This window comes from Micropterus dolomieu, linkage group LG09 (assembly GCF_021292245.1).
Source record: "Micropterus dolomieu isolate WLL.071019.BEF.003 ecotype Adirondacks linkage group LG09, ASM2129224v1, whole genome shotgun sequence".
Lineage (NCBI taxonomy): Eukaryota > Metazoa > Chordata > Actinopteri > Centrarchiformes > Centrarchidae > Micropterus > Micropterus dolomieu.
The window spans coordinates 30,326,621-30,334,865 of record NC_060158.1 but is presented as its reverse complement, the minus strand read 5'-3'; positions in this window follow the sequence as shown (position 1 = coordinate 30,334,865).

The window sequence follows — 8,245 nt, the reverse complement described above, 5'->3', positions numbered from 1 at the left end:
CTGGATATTGGACTTCCTCACAAACAGACCCCAGTCAGTTCGGCTTGGCGGACTCACCTCCTCCACTCTAGTGCTCAACACGGGAGCCCCCCAGGACTGTGTGCTCAGCCCGCTCCTGACTGCGTTCCCCGACATGAAGAGAACTCTGTTGTGAAGTTTGTGGGTGACACCACCATCAATGGCCGGATTTCAAACAACAATGAGACTTAATATTGGGAGGAAATTGATAATCTTGCTGAGTGGTGCTCAGAGAACAACCTACTGCTCAATGTCAGGAAAACTAAGGAACTGATTGTTGATTTCAGGAAAAAGGAGATAAAGATACACACTCCTGTCTACATCAGTGGTGCTGATGTGGAGCAGGTGAACAGTTTCAGGTTCCTGGGAATCAGGATCACAGAGAACCTGACATGGTCATCTCACATCTCCACGCTGATGAAGAAAGCTCAAAAATGCCTGTATTTCTTAAGTTCTTGTCAGCTTTTACAGAGGAGTAATAGAAAGCATCCTGAAATCACTAAGTGGCATGGACTGTGCAGACGCACTGGGGCCCAGACTGTACTGGGGGCCCTTCACGGCTCGGAGCGGCCCCGCCTTAGCATATTTTGAAAGGTGATCAAGTGCTATATATATATACCCTCATATGTGCATGTGCCCCTTTGCCGTGGTGTCAGATGCCACAGACTTGTGTGTAAAACTACTGACTGCAGTCAGTAGATTATCAGTATGCTATAAGGCACATGTGCCAAATCTGGCGCGCCTCGTCATTTTATGTGGCCTGTGAAAGCTTTAAAGATTCATGATTGTCCTAAAATAAAAGTCTATGCTACATCTCCCACAATGCATATCAATTTTGTGACCTGAGAAGTGACGGCATCCCGCCACTAGATTGCAATGTTTCCACACCCACTACGGTAGTTTTCCACAAGTGGAGATGAGTAATGTATACAAACAATCCCTAAATGTCCAAGACAAGAAAAGTTGATGCAGAAGGAAGGCAATTTCATGAATGGTGGGAAAGTGAATACATGTTTGTGCTTCAAGGAGAAAACACGGTAGGCTAGGCCTATAGCTTTTGTGTTATGAGGCAGTATCAGTGATGAAGGATCAACGTTAAGGCTCGTGCAGACTACAAGACTGTCAGTGTCGGCCGATGGCCGTGCTGTTCACACTACACAACTTGCCGTCATGTGACGGGACTCTTGAAGTCGCGTTCACACTACGTGACTGATTGGTGACAGGGGGTCACACACTACACAAGCTGACAACGACTCTTGTCTTTGATGTGTCTTTGAGTAGCTCACACCGATCAACCGCTGATTTACTCCCGATCACAGCCTGATGGTGATCGAGCTCGCCGAGCAGCTAATTGGGCTAAAAATTGTGTAGTGTGAACTATGCTTAGGCTACAGTAGCCTATACGTCTACATTTTTCCAGGTAATCAAACTATCTGTCATTAGTTGGATGTATCCCCTCTGCAAGGCTGTGTGCAGCTGGACTATTTGTTTTATCAAATGCCACATCTGTCCCTCGTTATTAGCAGCTCACAATTATTTGTTTTACACTACATTTACTCATTTAGCTGATGCTTTTATCCAAAGCGACTTACAATTGTTATACATGTCAGAGGTCACACGCCTTTGGAGCAACTAGGGGTTAAGTGTCTTGCTCAGGGACACAATGGTGGATGGGTCACAGTGGGGAACCCGGGTCTCTCACACCAAAGGCAGGCGTCTTATCCATTGCACCATCGCCATCCCCTTTTACCATGGTTCTACACCTCTGGACTGTGAAAAAGTGAAGTTACTGTAAAAGATTATGTTTGATGATATTTGTCTTTGTTATTTACTTGAAATGTATGATCTTTGATTGATGGAGTAATGAGGGTTTTTAAATCAGATAAATTTATTTATCTTATAATAACAGAGAGAGAAATTTTCTTACCAAGACTATATTTTTACATCTGATAAATGTCCTTAACTTGAATACATCAAATAAAGAGACAATATGTATATATTTAACAATATGTTAAGGAGTAGTTGCATTTAAACAGTCTTACAGTTGCAACTGGCCCTTTTGAGGATAACCGTAATGCTTGTGTGGCCCTTGGTGAAAATGAGTTTGACACCCCTGCTATAAGGTATACGGTAAAATATAAAAAAAATAGATTCCACAGATTCAACAGAATGATTTTAGCCTTATTTTCTTTGGTATTCGTGTCACATAGCTACATATGCAGTGATGATTGCTAGGTAATATGTAAATGACTGCCCAATCTTTGTTTCTATTTGATCATGTGACAAGACGACAGGACTAGCAAAATCTGGCCAGTAGACTAAAAGACATTACATTTACATTTACTCATTTGGCAGACGCTTTTATCCAAAACGACTTACATTTGAGGAACAACATACAAGCATCAACAGAGCATCAACTACAGATCTACAACTGACATTACATACTAGTAAGAGCAGCAACAAATACTAGTAAGAGCTCACAGTACATATCACATCAATGGGGTAGATACCTAGGGAAGGAATAAAGAGTTAGCAATCAAAACAAAGTGCAATCAATACAAGATCATTGTAGGGGATAGAAGAAGAGCACAGGAAGTGCATGTTAGAGGTTAGGAGTTAGAGGTGTTATAAGAGGAAGTGTTCTCGGAAGAGATGAGTTTTCAAGAGCTTCTTGAAGTTAGAGAGGCTGACGGCGTGTGGTAGCTCGTTCCACCATCGTGGTGTCACAGATGAGAATAGCCGGGACTGGGATTGCTTTGTGTGAAGGGATGGCAGAGCCAGGCGGCGTTCGTTGGAGGAGCGTAGCGGCCGAGAAGGAACGTAAGTTTGTATTATGGAGTTTAGGTAGATGGGTGCAGACCCACGTGCAAGCTGGAAGTCGATGCTATTCAAACATAAAAGTAGTTATAAAAAGAGTCACGAGAGAAAAGAACTGGAGGAGAGGGTCGCAAAGCTCCCAAATTACATTATTTTGGATTACTGAGGACATTGTCAAAGATCTCGCTCAATGCAGGCTCGTCGTATGCCATTCAAATAGATGTGCGTGACTGTGTGCGCGCCTGGCCTGTTTCCAGAACATGGTGTTGTTTTATAAGTTGGCCACTTTTCTTACTTATTCACCACCTATAATGTCTTGCCTCTTTGTTGAAGAGGAATGTGGTTGTCGTGATTCGGGAGGATATTGCACTGAAGTTGCCCGAAAAAGTCTGTGTCTTTTCAGCACTGTGGACTCCTCCTTCACTCAGCTGATTGTAGTGACGTTTCAGGATTTTGACAATGACAGCACCGACCATGCTCCTTATAACTTTCTCTTTGACTTATGTACTTTGCAAATACAAAACTCTAAAATCCATCACATGATGGTACTTAACTTTAGACTGCTGCGTCCAGGCGCACAGAACACAGCTGCTGCAGCAGTGTGTGTGTGTTGGAGAGAGACGCACACAAAGAGAACTGTTGAATTTAATGTTAATATGGAAATAATCAATTAAAGGAGCTTTAAATTAGGTATTTACTGCATCTAATCGTATCAGTTGGCAAAATGAGGAAATAAGGCACATACATTTGCCAATATAGTGTTCCCTTTTAGACACAAACGCAGTGTCTTTGCGTGTGCTTCATGCGGTGTAGCCCAAGGGCCCATCATAACAGCCTGCAATAGGGCCCGTTGTTACTACCTTATGCCGCTGCACCCAGCCACTGCCTGTTCACCCTGCTGGCTTCTGGGAAGAGATGTAGAAGTTTCTGCTGCCACACCACCAGACTGCAGAGCAGCTTCTTCCCCCAAGCTATCAGACTTTTAAACTCCGAAGTACTGCTCCATTGAATATAGTTTATTTCTGTTTATCATTTTTTAGAATTGCTTCTATATAAATGTATATTGTCTGCTATGTAGCAGAAGGGAGTTACAAATTCAATTTCACTCTATAACCTGTTATATTGTGACATAATAAATCTACCAACCCACCAGAATTAAGGTCCACATACAGTCTGAGACAGACAGGCTAGCTAAGGAATAGCATAAATTTAGCTGACAGTTATGAGAGCTTTAACATGTGACTTCCCCTGTTCATTAGAACATCACTACAAGTTGTTATCATTACAGTAATAGTACACTGAATATCACTTGACTAATCTGAACACTATTTGAAACAGCTGATATGTACAAGGGCTGAACGATTTGGGTAAAAAAATCTAATTGCGATTTTTCTGCCAGCGATAACGATTCAATTTGCGATTATTATTTTTTTTTAAGTTCAATATTCCAGTCTATTTTTGATGGAAGCCGCGACAAGCAGCACAGAGCAGACGAACCGTGCAGGAAGTCAGACACAGAACAGCAGAGAGAATCCGGTCAATTTTCAAAATAAAAGCATACAAAGCAAGGACAACTGAACAATTAACAAAATCTGAACAAGTCAGCAAAATCAGGCAGGCAAAACGCCTATTATTTTGAAATGTTCCATGTGGGATGTGTAGCCTGCACAGAGCGGAAAGAAACAGGCTCACTGACAGCTGTTATCCATAGTTGAAGCACACAAAATGACAACACGTTAACAACGTTGTGCAGCTAAATGCTCCGCTGCTGAAACACTTAAGTGTGAGTTCACGCCAAACAAACCGCGGCACAGTGTGTGTGTCGGTTCAGCTGATGCCATGATCCCACATGTTTTCCTCTAGTTTCATTTGTTCTTGTAAAATGTACACGCCCTGTGCCGGCTCTGATTGGTGAGTAGGAACCATAGGAGAAGCATGGCGCGTGTGATTGGCAAGCAGGTTTGTCACACAAGGATGACAACGTAATTCATTTTTAACTGCATGACTGTTTAAAATGGGTCCGATGCGCTGCATGATTAACCAACATTTTAATTGCTGCCTTCATGATTAGCTAATCGCGTTCTTTCAAATTTCAATTTGAAAATGATTACTCGTTCAGCGCTAATATCTACCACTCACAACACTTTACACTACATATTACATTCATACACATTGCAAGGTGCCAACTGCACATCAGAAAGGAACTAATCATTCACACAAATTCATACACTGATGACAAAGCCTTTAGGAGCAATTTGGGGACATGTAAAGCTTGGGATCAAACTGACCTTCTGATAAGTGGGTGACCTGCTACCTCCTGAGCCACAGCAGTCCTAAAATTAGTACTGTAGACACAAAATTTTCTATTTCCCCAAATGTTTGATCAAATGTCACCCAATATTTGACAATACAACTTATGTTGTAAGAACGTGTGTGGAAAGCAATGAATCCCCAGTGAATAGTGAATAGTCAGTTGTTAAAGATCTTGCCACTTTTGTACCACTTTTACATCCGAAGTTTGAGTTCAAACCTGTTAAATGGTAGAATTTTTAATATGCACAAAGGTGCTCCCATTCTGCTGATTTAGACTGCAAAAACACAGTTCTTACTCTATTTCTCTGTTTTTAACTGTTAAGATCTTTTCAGATGGGAAGCGACACTGCTTGCAAAGTCACTTGGCCCCACAGGATCGCTCTGCACTCCTCATGTGAACAGAAAGGGAGACAAACGCTCCGCAAGTAAATGCCAGGCCCTCTATGGATAGTAACTATGGCAACGGCTTATATGCGCTGTACATCTGTAGCTGAGTTAAATTATACATAGTGGTTGTGTACAAAAAGTTCAAGACAATTCAACTCTGGGAGCTGGCGGGCATGTGCGTGAGGAGAGTACGACCGCATTCTTTTTTTGTATGTTTATTTTGGTGACATTTGATCCAACACTGAGCACAAAAGAAAATGTGCATACAGTACAAATTACAGCTTACAAATTACATTACTGCGGACTCACTGTTTGACCGATCTGAACACCCTTTGATATCTTTGATACCTACCATCTAGAGAATGTCTGTGCCAATTATTGTAGCATTAGACTAAAGACTTGTGGAGATATCAATGTTAAATTAATTCATCAACTTTGTACTTTTATCGCTTTTATCAATCAATTACCACAGTTTATGCATCAACTCAATAGTGACCCTATATTGTGTAAACAGATTTTGTACAAAGCCATGCAGCCATTTATGAGATTCAAACTTTTTGCATTTGTGGCACCCCCTATTTGTAGAATATCCCGGGACTGCTCAGCTAAGCTTGTACCTAGCATCCGAACACATGCTTCAAGTTTTGTTACAATAGCTTAAGCCAATTTTGATTTATAAGCATTTATATAGAATTTAAATTAAAGATACAAAATTAAAAATGTATAATTTCAAAAAAGGATTGACGTGTCACAATTCTTTTTATAATTGTAGATTAACAAAGTCACCAAATGATCCTGTCAAAGTTTAGGGATGATGGTATAACGATTTTGATGAGTTCTCGAAAAAAGGATTTTAAGGATTGCAAAATTTTACATATTTAGAGCAGAAGACTACTGAAGCAAAGATACAGACATGACACTATTTTTCATCAAGGTAAAAGCTGTCTCATGATGTCAGAGCTGCCAACTTATTGAGCGTGAAACTCATGGCATTGACACTTTTCACTAGCTTTCATGGCCACATCAATTTTCCCACGCAGTAAAAAACAAATGTATAACTTATTATGTCGACTCGTGGTGCAAATCGGCTCCACCCATCTGATGTGACACCAGCATACGTCCTGATAGTAATCAAGCGAACCCACTCTCACACTGAGTCGCAGAGCTGCACTTTATCAGAGATGCTGAAATTAATATGCATGTGGATTTTTGGTGAGATCTACCTGATCACAAGTGTTCATTTAGTTTCAGTTTCCACCTCCTTCTGTCATCCTAACATGCAATCTGAAAGGGGATTCTGTGTCTGTCAGACGGTCTGAAAGGGATACTACCATATCAGCAGAGCAATAACGTAATGTACAGCAGAGTATAGGGCAGGTAGACTTTTAAAAAATATTTTGAACTCTCATTAAAGGATAATGTTCGACTCGTAATAAGATATTTAACATGTCAGAGAACACGGATAGATTTTGAATGTGCGTAAGCCATCTATAGGCTGTATTTATGCAAATAATTTGGTAACCACATATACATGTCAGCGTGGGCTTTCCCCCCAATAAATAGGTCATGATCTGTTTAAAAAAAAAGGGTGCCAGTACTTGGGGTACTTTGTCTGGTCCAATTTAGTCCATAAAACATTTTGTGATAGGACTCCACTGTAATAAGCCCTGAATCATTACTGTTCATCCTGTTTCTACATCCTTGTTCATAATATTTGGTCGATTTGCGGTCTAATATTACTAATAATGCATATAATGAGTTTTTTCTTTCTGAGCTCTTTGCGATACAGTTCAGAGGCATTAAAGTGCTGCATAAACGTCTGTCAGAATTTTTTTTTTACCACAAGGTTCATTTATTAGCTTTTCTTCAACCATATCACATTATCTTCCTCAGCAGATAGTTTGCCAGCTATAATGGAATTATACTAAAATACCTTGCAGTGAGAGTTTTATCTCCAGGTTTTGATCATTCAGCTACACACATAGACTGTATATAAAAAGGCTACACCTTGTGATCTTCATCAATGGATGGAGTTTGTTTAGTTTTGTATTGGCTATAATTTCTCAATAATGTAAATTGTCAATGTGTAGCCAACTTTATACACTACTCGTTAGTTTAATAGTACAGCACTACATCATATTTTATAATCTCATATTTTGCCTGCAATCATTAGTAATGGAAACTTTCACATAAATGTAGTGGAAAAAAAGAGGACAAATACTTAAAAATTGTACTTCAGTACAGTACTTCTACTTGTAAATGTATTTAGTTGCTATGATCCCATTACTGTTCAGCCTTCACATGAACACGTGTGTAAGAACAGCCACTAAGCTATTGTATAACTCTTACTAAAGTGATCACCTCTTGTTAGGTTTTATTTTAAAGAGCTTATTGTCTCTTGGTTTTGTTTGGTTTTTTACATCTTTTACTTTTCTGACTGTTGTGGTGTTTGAGCTTCCAGCTGATGCAGTTTGTGCTGCCGCACACCTTCACTGCTGTAAAAAAGTGGATGTGCAGGTGTCAGAATAATGTGAGCAGACAGCTCTCATATGAATACATTAACACAAGACAAGCCATGTGGCTGGTGTGAGGGCATGATGGAAAATAGAGCAAGTGATCATGACAGGCAGACAAGATGATGCATATTTTATCTGACGAGTGAAAATCCCAGTGGTCCGTGGAGTTCAGTGAAAGTGAGACCAGTACTTAT